The sequence below is a fragment of the Leptonotus elevatus genome, chromosome 1 (assembly GCF_054856555.1).
Source record: "Leptonotus elevatus isolate MCC_2025b chromosome 1, RoL_Lele_1.0, whole genome shotgun sequence".
Classification (NCBI taxonomy): domain Eukaryota; kingdom Metazoa; phylum Chordata; class Actinopteri; order Syngnathiformes; family Syngnathidae; genus Leptonotus; species Leptonotus elevatus.
This window is the reverse complement of record NC_141239.1, coordinates 4,866,525-4,891,371: the sequence shown is the minus strand read 5'-3', so window position 1 is coordinate 4,891,371 and position 24,847 is coordinate 4,866,525. Positions and strand designations below refer to the sequence as shown.

Here is a 24,847-nt window from a genome sequence, read left to right as displayed (position 1 = left end):
TCTGATTAAAGCAGTTTGCTGAGACGACAAACGCCCCCCCCCCCCCCCAAAAAAAAAAATACAGGAAAGGCTGGAAGTGGCATGACAACATTATGTGGGATTTAAAAGAATTAACGAAGTATGAGAAATTCACTTGGATACTGTACTTCCTTTCACTGTTACATAAGAAAATTTTATATCAGCCCAAATTAATGTTTATCATGATGGCAAGAATTATTGTAAAAAATAAACCAAAAAAAAAAACATGAAACCTAAACTTGAAACCTTGTTTTGATCAAGGTCTGCAGTCAAATGTGAGACCCATATTTTAAAAAACCTGTACAAAGTGGTATACACTTGAAAACTAATGACACTGGAGAATGCGTCTTGTTGGACACGATACCGAGAACTACAAAATTCTGTGGGTCGTACTTAGCAGACAGGACGTTTTGTGTTAAGGCCTAGATAGACCAATCCGACGTCGGCCAAATGTAACCGACGCCTACCCCATGTGGCGTCGGCACGTCGCATAGAAAATGACGTAAATACACACAGCACCGACACCGACTATTACGTACCTTCAGCGCATGCGCGAGAAGTAATTCCCCTCCGTACCATCGGCGGCGGTAGTCATTACTCCTAAAAGCAACCGGCAACCACTTTACAGGGGCGGAATATAAAAACGTAAACAACTCACACCGGTTTTGACAGCGGGGCCGGGGTAAACGGGGCGGCCAGCTGGTGAAGCAAAAACGAGCGCTGGAACAAGCTTCGTCCCCTTCTCGTTCCCGAACGCATGGATGTACTTCGTTGTGGCGCATCCTGGACCCTGTCGACTCCTGGCTGCTACCGGTCGTCGGTTCGCGTGAAAAGCTTCGGCCGTGCTGCCCTTTGCGTTTTGGACGCGGTGCCGACCTCCAGCTTCTGAAGGAGCTTCCTCGAGAGCGCCGGACGGAAGGGCCATGCACCCCTGCTGCTTCCACAAGGTCATTTTCATTTCCAACAACTTGGATTTCCTCTGCCTGACGGAGACCTGGACCGTCGCTGGGGAGTTCACCGCTATGATTGAATTACTACCGCCCGGCTGTGCTTACTTCACTCGGCTACCCGATCAAGGTACCTTTGGCTTTGCTTGGTGTGCTTGGGTGTTCAAACTCAGAGAAAGAGGTCAAACTCCGAGGCAATTTTTAAGCCGTTTTTTTTTGGTCAAAGTCCGATTTGAACGAGTTCCGAGACGTTCGAACTCCGAGGTTCCACTGTAGGCGCAGTCAGAGTAAAACAGTCAAGGTATTGTATTGTTTTCTGTATTTGTTGTCTTTGTATTGTAGTCATCTGGGCATTGGTGGAGCATGCATGATGTGGAAAAAGCTTTGCCATAACCTTTTTAATCGGCACAATGCACCTTAAACTGTCTGTTTCTACCTGTCTGGGTTTTACTTGATGCAGAGCATGAAATGTTAAATAAAGTTAAGTTGAGTTGAGGTGTGTACAACTGAATTCATTCTTTTCAGGCTCAAACTATTGCCAGTAAAAAAAAAAATATATATATATATATATATATTAAATGTAAAGGTAACATATGGTCATCCGGGAGGGACTCGGCGTCGAGCCGCTACTCCTCCGCGTTGAGAGGAACCAGTTGAGGTGGCTCGGGCATCTGGTTCGGATGCCTCCTGGATGCCTCCCTGGGGAGGTGTTCCGGGCATGTCCTACCGGCGGGAGGCCCACATTTTGATGACATCTGATCACACTATTTAAAGCATAACTCAACGCTTAATCAACTTTTTTCTGCTGATAAACTGTATAAACTGGTCTCTACAAATCCTGTCTACAAATCCTAATCATTATTCTTACATTTTAGTACATGTTAGTTAAAAGCTTGATTTTGGGGGCAAAAACGTGTGTTTGGTGCCATCTTAAGGTTAAACACTGTTAACACAATTTGGCTGTTTGTTCTCTCATTACACGAGATGATACATACTCGGTCACTTGTTTCGCATGACGTAGCACATTTGTCTGACGCAATCCTGTTTGTAGATCAGTTTCCATATCTATCAAATTTGCACCCGTTTTTGTATGTGCCGACCTTTAGTAAACCTGGCCCTTAAGTTTTTAGCATGTGCATTGCAAGGATTGGCTTTGTTAGCAACTTTGTAAGCCAATAGAATGTCTCTTGACTAGTGTCTGCCACTTTAAAGAGAGGGAAGAATAACAAACTAAATTGTATTGGCTCTTCATTCTAATGGTCACGTTGTGTCCACAGTATGCACTGCATTGTGGTATCGCCAAACAAGTTGTAACCTAACACATTGCGGGAGATAAGCTGATTAATGCTGGAACACCTTCTGACCTCGTGACATCGTGATCGCCACTGGGAGTTAAGTCTTGTGATTTGGCCCAACGCGAACAAACAGTTTACCAATAGCCTCGGGTTATCTCTCCATTTTTGCCAGGCCAGATCGATGTCTCTTGATTGGGCTGCCTGGACCGAACGGAATGTGGCGGCTTCTCCTGTTATACGCTTATTTGAACAACAACAGACCTTTGAACACAAAACAACACCGGAAGGAAAAAATACGACCGACTCGAGCGTCATACAGACGTCATTGTTTCCGCGGGATTTAGGACAAACGTCAAATAGTGTGAAGCCGAGCTTAAAATCAATAGGCATTTGCAGTAATCAATGGCTGGGTTCCTATGAGAAGTAATTAGAAAGGCAAACATGCAGCAGCACAACACTCCTACTCCTCTTTGACTGACGCTCGACTGAAAGATTTTCACACTATGGTCAAAAACGAGTTTCATAGAACAAACAATTTGATATACTGTATATTAGGGGTGGGAATCTTTGAATGTCTCACGATTCGATTCAATTCCGATTTTTGGGTCTGCAATTTGATTCAGAATCGATTTTCGGTTAAGAACGATTTCTGACTCAAAATGATTTGATTGACAATGATTTTTGCTTCAATTTATAGATATTCAAGAAATCGTAATGATCTACTCCAGTCTGACTCGCTAATGCTAATTAGCGCGCTACTCGCGGCACTTTTATCACTCAAAAGAACGGCTCCACGCTGCAAAAAAACAACTTTTATTGGAATAACTTGATCGGGACTTTTTCCTTTTGCTCTCTAATGTGGCTACAACTTAACAGTGTATCAGACCGCGTGGAATCACACTGCACCCAAGTGGCCAAATCGAGAACAACATGAACAGCACTCCCAATAAAGGCACACACAAACAAGGGCAAGAGAGTATACAATTATTTAAATAAAATCGAATTGGGGACATTTAAAATTGATTCTGAATCTGAATTATTTTTGGCACACCCCTACTGTTAATGTATATCATTTTTTTACACAGCAATCCTATCCCAGCTCAAATTATGTTTTTTCAGGTCTGCATTACACCTTTTGCTTTCATTGTAGACATGTCTCGTTCAGCCTTCATCATAATATCATTTAATATTGTCTGTTATTTATGGAATATTTGTGGAAAGGCTTTTTTTTGTGTATCCGTTTGTTTCACTGTTGTGTCTTTGGCATTTTATCTCCTTTCATTTCTTGGCAAACAATCCATGAATCTGACATCCAGGTATATGCAGAAGGACAGTTTGCAATACTGTATATCCATATGAAGAATTGTGTGTTGATACAGTATTTATTTTTGATGTGCAGATTGAAATATCCCCTGCAATATCTGGTCTAAAATTGATTATCAAATTCAAATATTGATACTTTTCAGAAAGTGTCACATACACACAACTTAATGGATAATGAGTTTTGAAATTAATTATCCGTTAAAACTATTTTCCCATTTATTTCAAAGGAAGGATTGATCACTATTTTTTTTTGCAATATCTCATACTTCAGTGTTGTTAAAAGTGAAGACAATTATAAAGCAACATGAATCGACGCACATGATTTGTCAGGCTGCATAAAATGATATCGTGGGCCGAATCTGGCCCCGCACCCTTGAGTTTGACACTAGTGTTGTAACCCAATCAGCAGCTCATGCTCGAACTGTTTCCATCTACTGCCCTAGACTGTGCTCCGGCGCTCCTGTTTGGGGCAACAGTGCATGCTTTGAATGTATTTCCAAATGCACTGAGATTATGAGTGCAAGTTCGAGCTCTACTGTTTTTGGTCTCTTTTTCTTTGTTTAGGTTTACCAGATACATTGCATATTTGCACAAAGTATCAGTATCACAATTGCTGATACTGTAGTAGTATTAAATATCACTAGCACATATTTAGTTTGTAAAGCGCTTTGGACACCATATGGTGTAGTTAAAGTGAAGTTAAGTTTGTTCAGCCTTGATGGATATCTACACAAAGAGCCATTTCACTTCTGCAGACAAAATGACCACTAACGACATTATCCCTAAAGGCATAAAATACTTTGTATGACATCAGGTAAAAAAAATATATATAATAATTAGGGGTGTGCCCCAAAAATGTATTTTCATAAGAATCGCGATTCTCATTTAGTACGATTCAGAATCGATTTTAAATTTCCCAAAATCGATTTTATTTTTATTATTTTATACTGTCTTCTCTTGTTTGTGTGTGCCTTTATTGGGAGCACTGTTCATGCTGTACCCGATTTGGCCACTCAGGGGCAGTGTGACCATGCGGTCTGATACATTGTTAAATTGTAGCCATATTAGAGAGAAAAAGGAAAAAGTCACGATCAAGTTATTCCAATAAAAATAGTTTTTTTGCAGCGTGGAGCCGTTCTTTTGAGTGATAAAAGTGCCGCGAGTAGAGCACTAATTAGCATTAGCGAGTCAGACTAGAGTAGATCAATACGATTTCTTGAACATCTATAATTTGAAGCAAAAATCATTGTCAATCAAATCATTTTGAATCAAAAATCGCTCTTAATTTGAAAATCGAATCGCACACCCAAAAATGGGAATCGAATCGTGAGACATTCAAAGATTCCCACCCCAAATAATAATAATAAGAATATTACAAATATACAGTAGAAGAAGAAAAAGAAGAACATGGGATTTCTATTTAGACCAAAATTATTATTTTTGGAAGTATTTTGCCGATACGGTAACCTATTGTTTCCTTTATAACACATAGTAAGTCACCGGTAAGATGGCCGACCCAGAAGGAAAGAGTTTGACCTTACACAAGCCAATTGCTTCATATGTGACCGTGTCACTTGACAAGAGCCGCACATCAGTAGCCAAGGTCATCCTCAGATGCCAGATAACAAGAACAACTAGAGCTGCGGAGGCCCCAACAAGGATCAGCACACAATTCCCTCAAGGGCTGACCAGCATGCGCGGCTCGGTGACAAGATATCCCAGCTAAGCTACAAGCGGCCGTGGTAATACGCACACACACCAGCAAACATCAACATGGTTGTTGGGAGCGCAGTCAGACAGCGATAAATAATGCAAGCTGACGGAAATTGACTTTCCCGCATTGAACTGATTTGCAGTTGTTTGTGTCGTAGGCAACAACAGCATGAATGTCTGTGTGAGTTTAGTACAGTATTTTTGTTTGCTCCTACATTATTTTTCACCCATTTGTCATGAACATCACTTTAGTGGTCCAAGACCACCTCGGACTACCTCAATTCAAACTTGACCAAACAAACTGCACTCAATTTCATTTGAACGGAACCAATCTTGGCGAGCGTGAACACGGCCTTAAAGATCTTGCTGAAGCAAACGGGCGAGAGCATCTTGAGACGGAGCAATACTGGAGATTTATGGGACAGACAGACTCAAGTGCTGGCTGGTCAACCAGATGCGGCGGTGGTCATCAAGATAGAGAAGGGAGCCGAGTGATTGATGGAGTAATCCAGACCAAGTCAAAATTAACATGAACGAAGCTAGAGTGATACCAAGTAGTCAAATAGGAACAAGAGTGAAAACTGAAAGCCCAATGGAATTGCTAAATGTAACTGAAATCCTAAAATAGGGCTGCACCCTAAAACAAAACAAAAAAACAACAACAACAACAAAACTGAGAAGCACACCAGAATCAGATGAATAGCAAAAGATGCTGCAAGGTAAAAATGATCAGAGTGCAATATTTGCTTTGTTCTTGGTTTGCTCATTCTTGACAACTGCGAGCAGGCAACTTGTCTGCCCTGGGCAATCTCCGCAGCTAACGACCATACCGTGTAGGAAACGACTCTTTGAGGTGGAGAATACAAGAATGGCAAACATTATCCTTGGCTTCACCTAAACCATATCCCTGCAAAATTATAAAGACGGAAAGGGCAATTTTGAGCACTGCAGAAGCACAACTACTTAGTACTTTGACTGAGTGACTTTGTGAATGCTAATTGAATGCTAATTAAGGCTTGGTTGTAGAGTGAACCTCACATTTTTCTCCCCCCAAAAAACTAACAATATCCTATTGTAATCAATTATTTTGCTTTTCAATGAGAGAGTAGAATGAGAAAGTGGCTTTAAACATGTTACAATGTCACCGCTACGCTGAAAACCTTCTTTAATGGTTTATTCGAACCTATATGATTCAGTTGTCGGAAATTAAGCATGTCATGTAGTGTTTGGTCGATGCAGTCTCAAGTCAAACCATTGGAAGAAGTCGCGTCATCAATCAGCAATCAGTGTTGCCACATTCCCTCGAAAATGCTTTAAAAATTAACTTTGTAACAGATTATATGATCATAAATGTAACTAACTTAGATTACTAGTTACTTTACAAAACACAAGCACATTAACAAGGATAAATACTGTAACATGTTTCAGATTACTACTGACATAAATTGTAGCAGTCGCTAAGATAACGTAGAACCAAACTTAACATGGCAAGCTAACTTTAGTAACTTTAGTAACAGATTACTTGGTTTCAAAAGTAACTAACTTAGATTACTAGTGTTTTTCCGATACCATTTTATGACCCCCGGTACCGATTCCAATACCCAGCTTTGCAGTATCAGCCGATACCGATACCATACCGATAGCTAAGTTGTTTTTTTCTCAACATTAAAAAGCTGTCCTGCCATTGGTTCAGAGCATTCAAGGGCCAATAGGCTATTTTAGCTCGGCATGCAGTGAACATGTCACACATCAGTGACACAAGACACAAGATGCTGCATCCAAAGTCCTATATTAGCGTCAGAATGAATGGTATCGGCATGTTACTTGTTAGTACTCACCGATACCACTGTTTTAATGCAGTATCGGGGCCTCTGCCAATACCAGTATCGGTATCAGAACAACACTACTCGTTACTTTACGAGACACAAGCACATTAACATGGATAAATGCTGTACGTTTCAGATTACTACCAACATAAATCGTAGCAGTCGCTAAGCTAACGATGAACCAAACTTTACATGGCATGCTAACTTTACTAACTTTATTAACAGATTACTTGATTTTAAAAGTGACTAACTTAGATTACAAGTTACTTCATGAGACACAAGCACATTAACAAGGATAAATACTGTACATGTTTCAAATTACTACCAACATAAATCGTAGCAGTCGCTAAGCTAAACGATGAACCAAACTTTACATGGCATGCTAACTTTACTAACTTTATTAACAGATTACGTGATTTTAAAAGTGACTAACTTAGATTACAAGTTACTTCATGAGACACAAGCACATTAACAAGGATAAATACTGTACATGTTTCAAATTACTACCAACATAAATCGTAGCAGTCGCTAAGCTAACGATGAACCAAACTTTACATGGCATGCTAACTTTACTAACTTTATTAACAGATTACTTGATTTTAAAAGTGACTAACTTAGATTACAAGTTACTTCATGAGACACAAGCACATTAACAAGGATAAATACTGTACATGTTTCAAATTACTACCAACATAAATCGTAGCAGTCGCTAAGCTAACAGAACCAAATTTAACATAGCATGCTAACTTAGCACATAGACTGTAGGTAAGACAGAGGCTGTCTCCGAATGGCCACCCTTGTCCCCTAACCCCTTATTCACTACATAGCCCCGCACTATATATAGTGTCTTAATATGTAGTGCCCTCATTCTGTTTGGCGTTTCGGACAGCCAGCGAACTACTTTCTCCTCCTCGCATATCACGTGACCGCCATAAATGTTAGATGCACCGGCACATAAATCTCCGACTATATTTATTGTGAATGAAAATGTTTTAAAACTGTCCTTTTGTTTCTTTGTTGTAAATATTTTCAACTAAAACACATTCATTATTTGCAGAGTATATATGAATGCCTCGCTAGCAGCTCGCAATGCATTGTGGTCTATATAAGCCCAGTTGAATGAACATCAACGTTCACTACTTTTCAGAATGTATTGTGGGTAATTTTGAGTGCCCTACATTTTCGCTCTTTGGACATTCGGACACCACTACAAATTGGTGTGACCCCTCAATAATTTTTGTTTACTTAAATATAACAAATTTTGAATAATCTTTTCTTAAAAAAAAAATGATTATCAAAAAAAAGTCTACGATTTCCTACTCTTGTTAACAAAAGTGGAAAAAAATGTTAAACTAAAAGAAATAGTTTAAATGATTTTTGGACATTTATAGGAGTCAATAGCAGTGAATGAGTTCAAATGGTTATCGATTACTCGATTCATTTTGACAGCTCTAGTGTGGGCAGTGCACGTCAGCAGGCTACGGAATTCACAAATAGGAAAGACAAAATCGATAGTGACCCACAAAAAGAAATTATTATAGTATTAAGGTCAACTCAAAGACTGACATGGAGTATCACTCCTACAAATGTGGACAGTCTGTTTCATTTCATATAAAATGTGGAAGTGCAGCATTGAGTGTAAAGATTGCCAAGGGTCTGAAAGTGCCCTTTTCCAAAAAGTACCAAGTCCTTATCTTACTTTGAGGCCTCAGGGGCTTTGGACTTTTTTTTTTCTTTTTTTTTGCCTCAGATGTAACACTATCTCAAGAAAGTAGGGGTGGGGGGAAAAAAAAATCAGCACTGCGACACAACCTGCAGCTAAAAGTTCAACCTGCTGCAAGCTATTGCAAAAAGTTCTATCAGCTGTGGTTTGTATTCTGAATTAATGCGGGCAAAGAATCCATTTCAAAAATCATAAATGATGTTTATCTGAAATTGAAACTCACCTCGAGCACGCCCACAGACTTGTTCTTGCGCTTGGCTTACCAGGTTTCGCCTGTCAACAGAAAAGAGAAAAGTCGATGCTTCAAACACGTCAAGATTATTTTTGTGACGAGTCTTCGCTCAGTTAGACTTCAAGAGAAAAAAAGAAAACATTAAATTCAAGCATATCAGCCACAAAACACACAGAGTGCGCTTTTGCTTTTCTCATAAATGTTTATCTTCCCTCATCTTCCACTTTGGAAACACAGCTTGTAAACACATTCAAGCATCATACTCAATAAAATGTGAAAATCAAACAACAGATAGAGAAGGAGGAACAAGAAAGCATGAATGTTTATGATATATTTGAGGCAAAATGCATCATTTGTATTGTGGGAAAAAGATGCACAAAAGCCCGAGTAGCGATGACCCGCCGTTGCTCCCCATACAGACGGAGAGAAATAAAATCCCAGCATCTGTTTAGATAAGACGCCGTTTATGGAGAACAGTGCAAGGTTAGCACAATGAAAATATGAAAATTAATTCACATTTGTTTCACTGCCTGTTAAGAAACAAATTATGATCAACAGGGATGCTTATTTGGCTTCATTTCATGATGTATTGTGGGGAGTTTTGGCAATCAATTGTTATTATTTTACTATTAACTTTGGATGGGAGCAATTATAAGATTAATTTATCTCAAGACTAATAATTTGTGTATAACATAAAATATGCAACAAATAACATCCTCCTGTATGTCATATCTAGTGCACTTTGTTTTGCCTCAACTGCTGCAAAACACTACCAACTACACGCTATTGGCAGACTTCTTAATCAACTAATTAATTATAACAACATAAAAATGGACTTGGAGGCAAATAAAGTGCACCACACTGTATACAGTACATTCATTTAGGCGTGAGGTGGGGCAACATGATCTACAGCTGGACAATTAATAGTACATTTAATCAATAAGTAGGACTTTGCACCGTTGATACCTCATTAAAGGTGCAAATAAAATTATTGTAAAGGCTTTAGATGATTGCAATGGGAAGTGTATGCCTTTTATTGCACGCATTGGACCTTTTTAACTCATTTGCTCCCAAAAACGTATAAATACGTTCTATTTTAAATATTTATCTATTTTTTTTATGCTAGAGCAGAGTTCACTAATTCCTGTCCTCGAAGTACCAGGCATGCTGGTGAGCCTATTACATGAATCAGGTGTGCTAGTAGGCGGAAACTTCTAAAACCTGCAGGACTCCGGGCCTCGAGGATTGCAATTGGTGAACCCTGTGCTAGAGCATACAGAAGGCTTTGATGCAGCCTCTGAACTGAAGGGAATGCTTGAAGCAATGATAGTTATTACGAAACCGGCCAGCAGTTGGCAGCAGAGTATAAGAGATCAGCCACGGCCATGTTGCAAAAAGCTTTTTTTTTCAACAGTTTTGGGAATAATGATGAAATTTAGCTATATTCTAATGCTAATTGCTGCAAATTATACTTTTTTTTCCTGATGAAAAAAGAGACTCTAATCTTTCTTTTGGTAGGTTCCATGTTTTTATAGCAATAGAACACAATATTCTGTGGGCCTTGCAAAATCTGTCAAAATCAAGTAAAACCGCCAGGAGTGAAGGGGGTTGCTTCAGTGAAAATGGCTGGGAGTGAATAAGTTAATATATAATTACAATTGTTGAATTATATTATGAAAATATTTTCATCTAATCCTTGCTGATGTCAATGTTTGTTTGTTTGTTTGTTTGTTTGTTTGTTGTGTAACACTAAAGTGATTATTTATAACCCGCGTTACTTTCATTAATAAACTAAATCATTTGATCAGTTACTGCCTCTGCAAAAATTACTTTGGAATTTAATATTTGTGGATATTTTGTCATTTACTTGACACTTAAGAAGAATTGATGTGTCATAATTAATCAATATTGGATTGAATTGAAGTGAAAAGAATAAAATCGGTAAAAAATCCAAATCAAACTGAACTCTTGTGAATCAAAATTGAATAGATTCAGGAAATTAGAATCCATACCCAGCCCTGCTTGCTGGCCATAAACCGATTGACAAAGATAGATTATTTGTAGTACATTATTCAGACCATGTAAGTTCAATTTGATCATTTCCTGCTGCACAAGTGATGATTTTTAATGACACAATAATGTGATTTAAAATCACGGACAAACTATCAGCGTCTACACTACTCCTTTGAAAAGTTTTCTTTTTCCCCAGTTTGCCTTCAAAGTCTTTAAATACTGGCACACTCTAAAAAGCAGCTCAAACTGTTTGCTGTACCACTGCTAAGGTTGCGTCTACTTTTTCAACCACCTCTCCCTCCCCGAAGATAACTACCTGCACGTCACAGGTGTTGACAGCACTGCCACGCAGCTCCCTGACCTTCTACCGGCGACAAACCTCGCATCTATTCGTCCTCGTTACACAGGAGCCTCCGACCGAGCGCCGTAATTCCCCCCGCCCGACCCTCGGGGGGGGCTCTTTTCCACCCCGGACCTCCATGAGTCATTTTTACAGCCGCCACTTTTGGCCCCCGTCGCCTTGAGCCATCTATGCTTTAAAGCCAGCCAGGCGAGTAAATCTGCCAGATTTAATTAAAACAGCTTCTTTTGTAGTGCTTCCGTGCCTTCTGTCCACTTGTCCCTGACAAAATACTGGCGCTGGAAACCTTGTGACACAAAAGGATTGACCCTTGGGCAAATAGAGGTATACTTGATGATGACTTGGCAAAAAATGAGCCACAAGTCATCTTATATTTGTATTAGGGATGTCAGGCGATTGAAATTTTTAATTGTCACGAATAATCACAATTTTTTTTTCTAAGTTTTCATATTCTTGTTAACCAAGTACTCAAATTAGGGGTGTGAAGCGATGACATTTTTTTATCGTAATTAATCGCATGACTTCAATAGTTAACTCACGATTAATCACGCATTTTATATCTGTTCTAAATGCACAATAAAATGTACAATAAAATATTTGTTCCAGGTTTTCATACTCTTGTTAACAGTTGAAGTTGATTTTTTTTTAAACTAATAGAAACATGGTTGCAACTTTTAATCATTGATACAATAAATTCATAATAATTCATAACATTTTGTTAAAATTAAAAAGTTTTACTGTACTGTGTGATATTGATTTGTGTTGGTAATTGTTCTGCCACTAGATGGCATAATTGCATTTGTAAGACATTGGCATTTTTCTATCCATATTAAGAGTTATCTAATCTTTAACTAAGTAACTTGTGAAATTCTGCACATTTTTTAAATTGTAAAACACAACTTGACACCAGTCTCCACAAATGTATGCATTATTATTAAATGTATTACTGCTAAATTTTGACGTGGACGTGTCTGCCTTTTATATTTGATGTACTGAGTGAAACGATAATTATGGAGGTCACAGATACAAGTGCAATCACTCGGCAGAATAATGATCTAAAAGGACAACATAAAAAAAAAACATTTAAAAAGGAAGGCTGTCTTCTGTTTTCTGCCTGCTTGAAGAACTTTTGCATAGGAATACAGACATTAAGCCGGGCGGTGTCAAACCATGCCCTTGCCTGTCACACGCAAAGCCTCTTGGAGAAATTAACAGTTTGGGCAGATGGATCAATGAGGCTCATTCACACCGTTTTCCTACAATACTGTTCGGGGACTTTGACTTTGGTGCCATTGATTAGCTGATTTATAGCTCGCATCTGTCGCTGGCTCGCAGGGAAGCTCAAGCTGCTCGTTAAAGGACAATGAAGGGAAGAAACGAGAAGAAAACGATGGAGACGGAAAGAAAAATAGAGTGTGGCAAGAGGTATGAGTTTCTAATATGTGTGCTTCCAAAGCAATTTTGTAGGAAAAGAACAAAAAGAACCAAGAAAAATCATACCAAAAAAAAAAAAAGGTTACACTTAGCCATTTGTTTCTTCAGTCTCAGTTGATTACTTTCTTCACATGTATTCAAAGAAAATACTGGCAACAAGGAAAAGCAAATAATCCGGGCAGCACAGTCCCCAGCACCAAAGGAATGGTTCGAATCTTGGCTTCCAGTGTGGCGTTTAAATGTTCGCACCGCGTTTGCGTGGGTTTTCAACGGGTGCTCCAGTTTCGTCCCACATTCCACAAAACAATCATAAAACCTTCACTGAAGACTAAATTGTCCATATATGTGAATGTGAGTGTGAAAGTGTGAATGGTTGCTTTTTTCGTGCCCTGCGTTTGACTGGAGAACACTCAGACTCTTCACCTTAAGTCAGATGGGATCAGCTCACTGGCGACCCCAACTAGCTACAAAAAAATGGTTCGACGGATGGAAATAATCAATTTTGGAGTCAAACTATCGACATAGTAAAAGCTTTGTCGGGCAATGTTGACGTTTAAATATTTCGAATATTTAACCTACCGTATTTTCACGACCATAAGGCGCACCGTATTAAAAGGCGCAGTCTCAGTTGCGGGTGCTATTTCTGTATTTAACACACACACATAAGGCGCACCGCACTACGCTAGCTCAAAAAATATGGTAGCATGCTTTCACTTGCTAGCGTATGTTTTTAAAAAAGGCAGTGGCGCAAAACTGAGTTTGGTTGTACTTCATTGAAGTATTTAACAATGTAAACAGTGAGTTTGGTTGTACTTGAAGTATTATCGCGTTACTTTTGACCAATCCTCATCTACAAATCAAACACGCCAGGTTCCCTCTCGTCATTGTAGTATTGTCAGAGTCTCCTCAGAAATCATGCCGGCTTTGTGCAAGCATGCATGCAAAAAATCCCTTCACAAATTGTGGCGTAACTCACAAAAGCAATGGAGCACCAAGATGTCCTACTGTATTAAAACAGCAAACCCGGCTCTGGTTGAGGACTGGCAAGCATGAGAACTCAATAGACTCATCATCTTTAAGTTGAGTCTTTCAGTTTCTCATGCCTGCCAGTCCTCAACCAGGGCCGGATTTCCTGTATATAGGCAATTTGTCGGCACTGCTCAGCTGTCTGTCGAGAGAAACGCTCCTACTTTTTTTTTTTCTCCAAAAAAAGAAAGAAATGCTTCCACACAGACAGTCAAGCTGAACGCTTCTTGAAGTCGCACCACAACATTTACAGGTTTTGGAACTCGGTGCGCACCATCGATTTTTGAGAAAATGTAATACTGTTAAGTGCGCCTTTTAGTCATGAAAATACGGTATAAAAAGTGTAAAAAAAAGACTTCAACATACACTCCCATTCAAAAGTTTGTGGTGACTTGGAAATTCCCTTATTGTTCCAAAAAAAACCACTTAAAAAAAATTATAATTTTTTTTTAAAAAGCTAACATAAAATGAATTAGCTGTGAATCGTTTTTTCATGATGGAGCCCAGAGGCAGTAAATAACAATGAAAATAGAAGGGGGGGGGGGGGGGGGGGTAATAGCGCTTCTCCACCTTTTTGAAGGCCTTCACCTCACCTGGTGATGACGCAGCATCAGGAGCAACTGGGAGTTCAGTACCTTGCGTCATTCTGGTCACAATGGCATGGGATTGAACCCACAACCTCTGGGTTGCGAGACGACCACCATGTTTTTGTGTTTCAAAAAAATAAAAAATAAAATAATCATGCAATCTCAAAACCCAACACAGCTTTGCAGTTTTTCTGTTAAAGTGTGTTGTTCAATTCTCAATCACTTGCTGAGAGGCAAAGAGTTGCCACGTGTAATTGTCTTGCTCACTTCAGTCACTTTCAGCTTTTATCGAGGTTTTGTGCAACATTGTTACCTAAAAACTTTCCAAATCATATCATTTTAAGAGCGTTTGAATTTTCAGGTTGAGCGTCATAAGTTTTAAAATCATGTTGTGCTGCCGGCAAATCAAGCTCAGCTCCTGCTGGCCCCTTCCATCTCAGGCATCGCATTCACAGCCTCATAAAAGGCTTTATGGAACGTCCTCTGTCTCTTCCTCTCCTTTCCTTTCCTTTCGGCACCCAGAAGAGAGGTTGTCTGTCTCGCGAAACATGGCTTTCGGCCGGCCCCGGCCTTATTATCAGAGCATGACAAGGCTGCAGTGTCAACTTGTCAGCCTCATAAACACCCTTTATGGCTCCCACCTGGGCGTGTTTAAAGGGGAGGGGGATATACAGCCAGCCGGCAAACAGACCCTTGCTTTCATGACATGCTCACACTTACACTCTTCTATCAGACGGCGGTCATGGCTGAAATTGTTGACATGCAGTTTTTTCCGTTGAGAGAGTGAAAACGAAAGAGAGGACATGGTCAATCAAAAATAGGGAAATGGTGGGTGTAATTGCAGATTTTTATTTTTTTTACACTTTAGTCAATATTATTTCTTTTTTCTATAGGCGGTAAAGGTGAAGTGTCATTTGTTTTGTTGAACAAAACAATGAATGGCTATTTAGTTAGGGACCAAGAACCAATAGCAAAAAAACACTAGTAGTTGACGCCTCACAAAAAATGCTCATATTTGCCTAGATTAATACTTCAAACTGTGATTTTGAACACAAAACTTTTTTTCTCCAACAAGTTTAATATTATTGCAAATTCAAAATTATGTTTTAAAAAAATGGTTTACAGATTATTTGATTTAAAAAAAATAGCAACAGAAGTGCACACGTGCAGTCACATGCAGGGAAGACACCGAACAACAAGGGTTACAATTTTTCATTTGTTTTTAGTTTGTGTTGAATTTTGTTGGTAAAATTCACTTAGTGTTTTTTTGTATGTGTTTACAGCAGGTTTGTCAAGTTTTATTGCGGTTTATTTCTTTCGAAAATGCTTCATTTTAGTTTAGTTTTTTTATTAGTTTTAGTTTTTATTAGAGCACTCAAAATTAAAGTGTTACCTCTGGAGATAAATTGAAATTCTTTAGAGCGTTAACAAAAATGAACTCTCAACTAACTTTCAATTTTACTAGACTCTTGCTGGAGAAATTCCAAGTAATTTGTGCACTTTACAAAGCCAAATTCAAATAGCATATTAGTTGTACATCTTTGGCGTCATCGTCTCAGAGTGAAACACCCTGGTCAATTTCCCTCCATGGGGCCTTGAAAATCAAAATTGATCAAGTGTGCTGTTTGTGAGGACAACTAAACCTGGAAGTAAGAAGTTCTGAGAATTGTTTATATGAGGGAAAAAAAGACAAGAAAAAAGTATATTTCTATCTCTTTCCGTTTTGGAGCAATTAGCATTAGAATATAGCTAAGTTTTATCATTATTCATAAATCTGTTCAAAACAGTGGGGAAAATAGTTTTTTGCTACATGGCCCTGGTTGATCTCTTATACTCTTCAGCAAACTGCTGACCGTTTTTGTAGTAACTACCATTGTGTCAACCATTCTCTTCAGTTCAAACCAAAGTTCTGTATGCTCTAGCATAAAAAAAAGAACAACATAAAAACTTATAAATACGTCTTTGGGAGCAAAATAGCCCAAATACAAGACTAGACACAAAAATGGGAACACCAGAGATGAAAGTCAACAGATTTTATAATATTGCTTCGCCCCATCAATATCTCGAAAATGTGGCACACTTTAACTACAGTAACTCTGATAAGAACCCATGCAGTCTTCATTTAACTCCTCCCCAACATTCAAAAGTTAAGGTGTATCCCTTCAACATACTTTAATTTGTACTACTTTCCTATTGAGACAAGTTTTGGTGTTATCTTAGGGTGTTGCTGAAAAAGAACAGAGTCTAGAAAGTGGCTTTTTTTCCCCATTTTTTTGCAGTGAATAGCTGAAGATTTCACAGAAAAAAATGCTAATATACAGCAGATTCCTATCGTGGCTGTCCAAAAGAAACAAACATGAGGGAACAATATCAAGTAGCAATTTGGAGAGATGCAAATGAGGAAGGAACGGCTGGAATAAATGAACAGCAGAAAATGAAAATTGAAATAAACAGAATAGCAAATGAGCACAAGAAAAATGTGTTTCACGATTTCAGCAGCCAATCATTTTTTAATTCAAACGTATGCATATTTTGCATATTTTACATTTTTTTGTTAATTGGGTTTATGTTATCAAGTCGGACAGCCTTGAAATGTGACCGACAGAGACGTGACTTATGCCGGTAAACAACCACTGAGCTAAATGAGTAGCATTTTAATGTTGCAGTAAAACTATCAGGGCTGCATTGAGGTAAAAAAAAAAAAAAAAAAAGTCTGTCACATGGAAGACTTTCGTTGCTGGTTGACGGAGTGCAATTTGGGCAGCACAGTGCACTAGTGGTTAACACGAGTACTTGACAATTTGGACATTTGGGGTTCCTAACCTAAAGTACAAAGTAAGTATGGACAGAATACATGCAAAATATGTGTTCTTAATATATTATATTTTTCATAATACATTTCTCAAATATCCTAACCCAAAAACAAGAGGTTGGCCAAAAAACAAAATCTCGATTTTCTTCATTCAGGACGATTACGATTTTAATCGAATAAACCCAGCAAACTTTTTTTTAAAGCAATTTTTCAACGATTCGGTTTTCAAAATGACGATTAAACGTATTAATTAGATTTATTGCCCAGCCCGAGTTTGAAGGAAACAACAAAACAACCACATACTGTGATTTTCTTTTTTTGTTAATGCAAAGGGATCTCGCATAAAAATTACCATCGAAGGACAAAACTGCTTAACAGCAAAACCAACATGAAGTGCAAGAACTCATTTTGTGCGTCAATCAGCTCACTCAAAATTTTAATATTATTGTTCCTCAATATCATTCCTTATCCACCAAAAAAAAATGGTGAAAAGTGATAGTACAACTTCAAACTAGAGTCAAGCACTGCTTACCCACAAGTGGGCACCCACGGATTTGCATATTCTCACATATTTTTTTCTCATTTTCCGCCCAATATTTTTTACATTTTGGAGTTTATTTCCCAGTTTATACAGGATTTTTATCCCATTTAGCCCCCGTTGTATGAGGAAAATATATACTCAATCTTTAACTACATTTTTTTAAAGTACATTTTTAGTTTCTAAAAAAAACACACAAAAGAACGGAAAAACTAATTTAAAAATCTTTTTTTTTATTAATCAAGGGGCCACACAAGGGGTACCCCACCTCTTGCCTAAAATAGAATTGTAATAGTTTAAATTTTTTAATTATATTTATTTCATTTTGATTTTGTTGTTAAATTTAAGTTTGTTTTAATTTTAAGAGCAGGATTGTTAGTTCTCTGTCGTTAGGTTTTCTCAAATTTTTTTAATTTTAGTATTTTTTTTATTTTTTTAATATATGGATTTTTTTTAGTGCAAGATTAAAAGGGGGGGGGGGAAGGTCACTCAATTTTGAGTAATAAATCAAAGTGAACTATAATTCTCAAACTGTTTGATCTTCCTTCTTCTGTCTGCCCGTAAAGCAATACTGCAATAATAATATTTAAAACGAACCCTGAAAGGCTAATGTATGAAATGAATGGCCAAAAATTTAACTAAGGACATTTTCGCTATAATTATACTTGGTTTAAGTTAGACTTATAAAGACAAAATGTAGTTGACAATGGATGACTGTCGGCATAAAACAAAGAGGTAGAATTTTGGAGTCTTTTTTGGAAGTTGAGCAGCGAAATTGGCTTTCACAGTAAAAATGATCATGTCTCGTATTCCATGTCTTTTTCTCTATCCTTGTCTGAATCCCTTCCAGTTGGAGTGTGTGCCTAGTTCAGCACCACGGACAGCAGCACACCACAGTAAGAGCACATGTAAATCAATCCAAGCTAGCCCACTACGAGCCAAAAACTAAAATGTGCCTTCTTTAGCCTTTGGTCCACCACATACGTTTCATAAATATTCATAGCAAGTGGGTGGGCAGATATGTCAGCTTAGCAAGCGGACGGCGTAGGCTTATGCAGAGAGTTCATTAATATCAAACCCAGGTAAGAAATGTTATGAAATATTCATCTATTACCTCACAACCAGCACACATTTACAGTTTTGTTTTGCAGGGCATGAACCAGCGAGAGGATGTTTTGCCAAAATGTCTTGTAAAAGTGAACCTGTTGGAAAGCTTGCAAATCGTTTTCGACAGCAGATGCGACTCTTCTCTGAAGACGATGCATTTTGATGCCAGTGGCTGCATTTGAGGAAAAGTGGCAGAGATAGCCCATTGGGCCGTCAACTGCAACTGTTGGAGATCACAATACAAATTCCAAAAAGTTAATGCGGACACTGTTTTGTGAATACTAACACAACACATGCAAAGTTAGCTTAGCATACCATTATTATTGTTAAAAAAATTATGGTTAACCTATTGACACAATTTTTTTTTTTCTTATGAAAACCATTTATATAATGCAATAGATCTTTTGAAAACATTTTAATGTGTGTCCTTCACTCATCAAGAGGTTGATTGCCAAATTGCATAAATTGTTGGAATAATGTTAAGCCTCATTGGATGAGTACAACGATGCAAAGTACCGAAAATAATTTATGTGAGGGTGAAATAATTCGACCTTTTTTTTTTGTCTATGAAAATCCTGATGCCAAAAAGTATATTAAATGGGATACTTGACTCATTGAGCCATTTTCACCAGTAAGAAGAAATTTTGTCTATAATTAATGTGATAATTTCATTATTTTTCTGAACATTTAATACCTTTAAAAACTATTTTATATATATATATATATTGACATTTATTGAACATAGAATAATAATACAAGTACCAGTCAATCCAATGTACATAAATCACATAAAAAAATAAAATTATAAACATGGGGGAAAAAACACTGAAGTAGCGCCAAGAGTTTTTTTTTGGTAATAATTCTGCATGGATATTAATTATCAATTGACATTTCTTGTTTGTTACAAATTTAAGAGACTTAAAAAAATAATAATAATAATTTATATTTTGTCTATGGTACCGGTAAATGTGATAACTTAACTTTAACTATTTTTCATGAACAATTAATAACTTTAAAAACTATTTTTTTTTTCATGTATTGAACATAGTAGAATTATACAAATACCAGTCAATCCAATTTACATAAATCACATATTAAAATAAAATAAAAATACAATTATAAACAGTAAAAAAAAAAAAACATTCACATAGCTCCAAGAAGTATATATATATATATATATATATATATATATATATATATATATAAAATTCTGCATGGATATTAATTATCAAATTAAACTTCTTGTTCGCCACAAATTTAAGAGACCTTAAGAAATTGTCAATTTCAATCAAAAATAATTGGAATAAAAGTTTTAAAGTTTAGAAATGTACATTTATGGATATACAAATTTCCCAATAAAACATACAAATCAATCAAAGTAGAAAATAGTTTGTTCTTATTATTCAAAAAGGGTAACAATGTTTTTACCATCCAATATAAGATTATGTTTTGATTCACACAAAGTAATTTTCAATATCCTTCCAAAAACCAGCAGAAATGGAGCAGTAAAAAAATTAATGTGTTACACTTTCCGGTAAAACTTTACAAAAAGACCATTTGTCATTAATATTTACAAATCGTGAAACATACATGTTTGTTGGGTAAATATTGCGCAATATATATTTTTTAGACTCATTTTCCCACTTGCTGTCGACTGAAGATGACGTCACCTGTGCTGAGGAAACGGGTAACAACCAATCATGGCTTAGTTTGGTGACCCAACCCAAAAAACAGGTGAGCCATGATTGGTCGCTACCTCATCGTCAGTCGATAGCAAGTGGAGAAATGTGTTTTTAAAGGTATTAATTGTACAAGAAAAATGAATGAATTCTGGACAAAATATTAGCTTTACTGCTGAAAATGTCTCAATGAGTCAAGTATCCCTTTAAGATGTGGCAAGGGGGAGATTTTTCCACATCCCTCCATCTCATTATGGTCGTCACGTGCGTTAATGTTGCATCAATACTTTCCCTACGATTTGATTGGTGGTTGTAATCCTGTGGAGTGGCTGGCCTCCCACATGGGCAGATCTCACCCCACTTGGGGTTTATCTCTGGGGGCATTTGAAGGTCATGGCGCATCGGGAAAAGATACAAAACATAAATCATCTCAGGGAACATATCAGCAACGCCATTACAGGCATGACTTGAGCTGTGCTAATACGAGCAGTGGTGGACACACATTGCTAGTCACATAGAGCATATTATGCAAATAAAACCAGCTTTCATTAAATAGATAATACATTTTTACCATGTATTATATATGTTCTAGGACCGAACAAAAAAAATGCATGGCGCTCTATTTTTGTGAAAGTCTAGCACGAGTCACGGTCTATATCTGCGCAGGGGCAGGCTAGACTGTGTTTTGGTATTTTCACAGATGCACAAAGCTTGGCGCAATTCAATACGGGCGTTTTGCACCATTGTCAGCGTGAACACAGCTAACTTGATATGTCACCAGTTAAAGAAACTGATTTGCTGGAGTCCATAGAGGAGTTCGAAGCACACCAAGTACATGTATAAGGAATAAATTAAATTAAATTAATTAGTTTTTATTGGAATGCAACCGGTAACCGCCACCGACAAATATATTCTGCAAGTATGTTTTTCAACCGAATGGCGAATGAAAAAAAAATAAATCATTGACTGCTAAACTAGAGTGATGCTGTGAGCACATTCTTAGTTTTTAAGTTTGAGATGTCACAAAAGAAAAATATCTTGGTGCCAAAGTTATGATTCTGCTTCTCATGTTTCTTTTAACCTGCGATTGGCTGGCAACCAGTTCAGGGCGTACCCCGCCTACTGCCCGAAGCCAGCTGGGAAAGGCTCCAGCGCCACCGACCCCCCTCCACGACCCTTGTGAGCACAAACGGTTATGAAAATGGATGGATGGATGTTTCTTTTAACAAAAAAAAAAGAAAAGTTTTTCTCCGCTTTCTCGGAAACCACAAGAGCGGTCATATTTAATTGACTAATCGATAAGTAATCGGTTATCAAATTAATCGAAAACTATTTTTAATAATCGAGTAATCGCTTGGAACCTTGATTTCAGCCTCTCAGCAATATATATGCACATCTGTTTTTACTTTGGAAAACAATGACTGAACCGAATCAGTTTTAAAAAGGTTAGTGGTTACAACATCAATCTCCCTTTTTAACTCATTTACTCCCAGCCATTTTCACTGAAGCAACCCCCTTCGCTCCCGGCTGTTTGACTGGATTTGGACTGATTTTGCAAGGCCCACAGAATATTGTGCTGCTCTATTGCTATAAAAAAAAATGGAACCTAACAAAAGAAAGATTAGAGTCTCTTCTTTCATCAGGAAAAAAGTATATTTCTATCTGTTTCTGTTTTGCAGCAATTTGCATTAGAATATAGCTACGTTTTATCAATATTCACAAACCTGTTTAAAACAGTGGGGAAAGAGCTTTTTGCTACATGGCCCTGGTTGATCTCTTATACTCTGCTGCCACCTGCTGGCCGTTTTTGTAATAACTACCATTGCTTCAACCATTCTCTTCAGTTCAGAGGCTGCATTAAAGCCTTATGTATGCTCTAGCATTGACGACAAAAAAAACACATAATAAACATATAAATATGTCTTTGGGAGCATGTCATATTTAAAATTGAACGTATTTATATGTTTTGGGAGCAAATGAACAACAAGCATTGTTTAGTAAACTGTAATCAGCACAAAAATGCTTTGTAATACACTTCAATGCAAAATAAAAATGTATCAGATTATTCGATTAATCGATTGAATAATTGATAGAATAATCAATTCTAAAAATATTCCATAGTGACAGCACTAGAAACCACTGTTTTTGATGAAAGCAATTAGTCTTCTACTGCTAATTACTAAAGAACAACAAAAGGCTAGGAACAAACTTCCGGAGAACTCTGTCTTTTGGTAGCTACCAAAATCGTTTTTTATTTAATTATTGAAACATTTGGTACCAACCGCCCAAGTAAACACAGCCATACCTGATTTGTGTCACTTGAAATGAACAGTGAAAACCCTGATAGTCCTTAAATTGGAATTGGTACACTTTTAAGGCAGGATTTACACTGCAGGTGCCAATACAATAACAATATTGTGACTTGGATGCTCTTCAAATATAATTCTATTAAAAAAATAAATATATATATATATATATATATATATATATATATATATATATATATATATATATATATATATTTAGAGAGAGAGAGATATTACAACTGGTTTCTTTTTTTCCACTGATGAATGATAAATAAATAAAAAACTCTCGCTGAGGTTTATTGTGAAAGTATTGACTACAACTTGATTGTATTTGCTAGCACGTGATGTGTTCGTTGATCCCAGAGGAAGAAAATCAGCAACGCTGATGAAAAAGAGCATTGCGGTGCATTGTGAAGCAGTGACACTAAGGCAGGCAAAAGCCGCTAAACCATAAAGCTGTCGCAGCGACCTTCACTTACCCTCAGTATTGATGGCCCAATCATATGGCGAATATGAATTAGTACCTTCGGGGATTTCTTCAAACGGAGCATAATTCTCGGATATGTCAAAAGAAAAAGGTATAAATAATGTGGTGGTGAGAGAGAGAGAGAGGGAGAGCTGAGGAAGATGAATTTCAAAAAAATAGTTTGCATCACTCTGCATGAGAACACTGAAGCAAAACATGAATACAATCCGATACATGAGGATGATTGACTCCAAAGTTGACTTATGTGTACAAGGACTGTTTTTGTCTTTTTCTAAAAACATGTTGCTTCAACTTCAACTTTTGGGGCTCTTTCACATGTCAAGTGACTCAAGTCACTATCTTCCTTTCTAAAAAGTAAAAATAATAATAATAATCATACAGCATGCCAAACCTACGTCGGCGTATTAGGGCCACGTATAAATATATTTTTTTTAGTGGGCGGGGGCAATATTCAGAGAAAAAAAGTTTATAAAGTCGCAAATTTGCGACCTTATAAAGTGACAAATTTTGTCAAAAAAGTCATAAAATTTGCCACTTTATGAAATAAAGTGACAACTTTGCAACTTTATAAAAAAAATTATTCAGCATGTCAAACCTACAACGGTATATTAGGGCCACGTATAAATATATGTTTTAAGTGGGCGGGGGCAATATTCCGAGAAAAAAAACTTGCAAATTTGCCACTTTGAAGTGAAAAATTTGTGAGAAAAAACTCGGAAATTTGCGACTTTATAAAGTGCCAAATTTGCAACTTTATAAAATGGCAGATTTGCGAGAGAAAAAAACTCAGAAAGTTACTAGAAATGCACGTAGCGTAGCTATAGTCCAACGTGAGGATTGGTTGGTGGTTAATGGGACACCGTTTATAAAATGAAAAGGCAGGATAGAGACGGATTCATACTTAATTTAAACTTTACTCATCATACACGGCAACTAGAGCGACAACACTTCCCGATTCCCTATCAGCTGACCAACACTAACCAATCAGAAGCTAGCATACTTAAGGTAAAATGCAAGTGAATGACGGAGAGCAGCTAATTCGACACATCAATTTAGCTACTTGTACAAAAAAAATACCATAATATATGAATTTGTAAACAATAACTCTAGAAACATAAATGTACAAGTAAATATACATTTTAACAAATTAACTTAAATGCTTGATCGTCCGGGGGTGGACCTTTGCAAAGCGAGGCGTCTTTGTCGCTGGCCGTACCCAACGCTTCAAAGTGCGAATGCTTAACATGATATGTTTGAAGCCATTGCTATCTCCTTATTTGAAAACCCGACCCAACCATATTGGCACAAACCTCCGAGTAGTACGCTACGTATATTTCTCCTAAGTTTCTCAGTAGTTTTTTCTCGCAAATTTGCTACTTTATAAAATCACAAATTTCCAAGTTTTTTTTCTCCCGCAAAT

The 24,847-nt window shown here is 37.4% G+C and overlaps 1 protein-coding gene across 1 annotated transcript in view; it reads right to left on the bottom strand.

The window, feature by feature from the left end:
* Nucleotides 1-24,847, bottom strand: part of tnr (tenascin R (restrictin, janusin)) — a 216,626-nt gene that overhangs the window by 136,550 nt on the left and 55,229 nt on the right. Inside the window, exon 4 of the mRNA XM_086071928.1 lies at nucleotides 9,069-9,118. The gene's annotated coding sequence lies outside the window, so the exon portion shown is untranslated. The remainder of the gene's footprint in view (nucleotides 1-9,068; nucleotides 9,119-24,847) is intronic.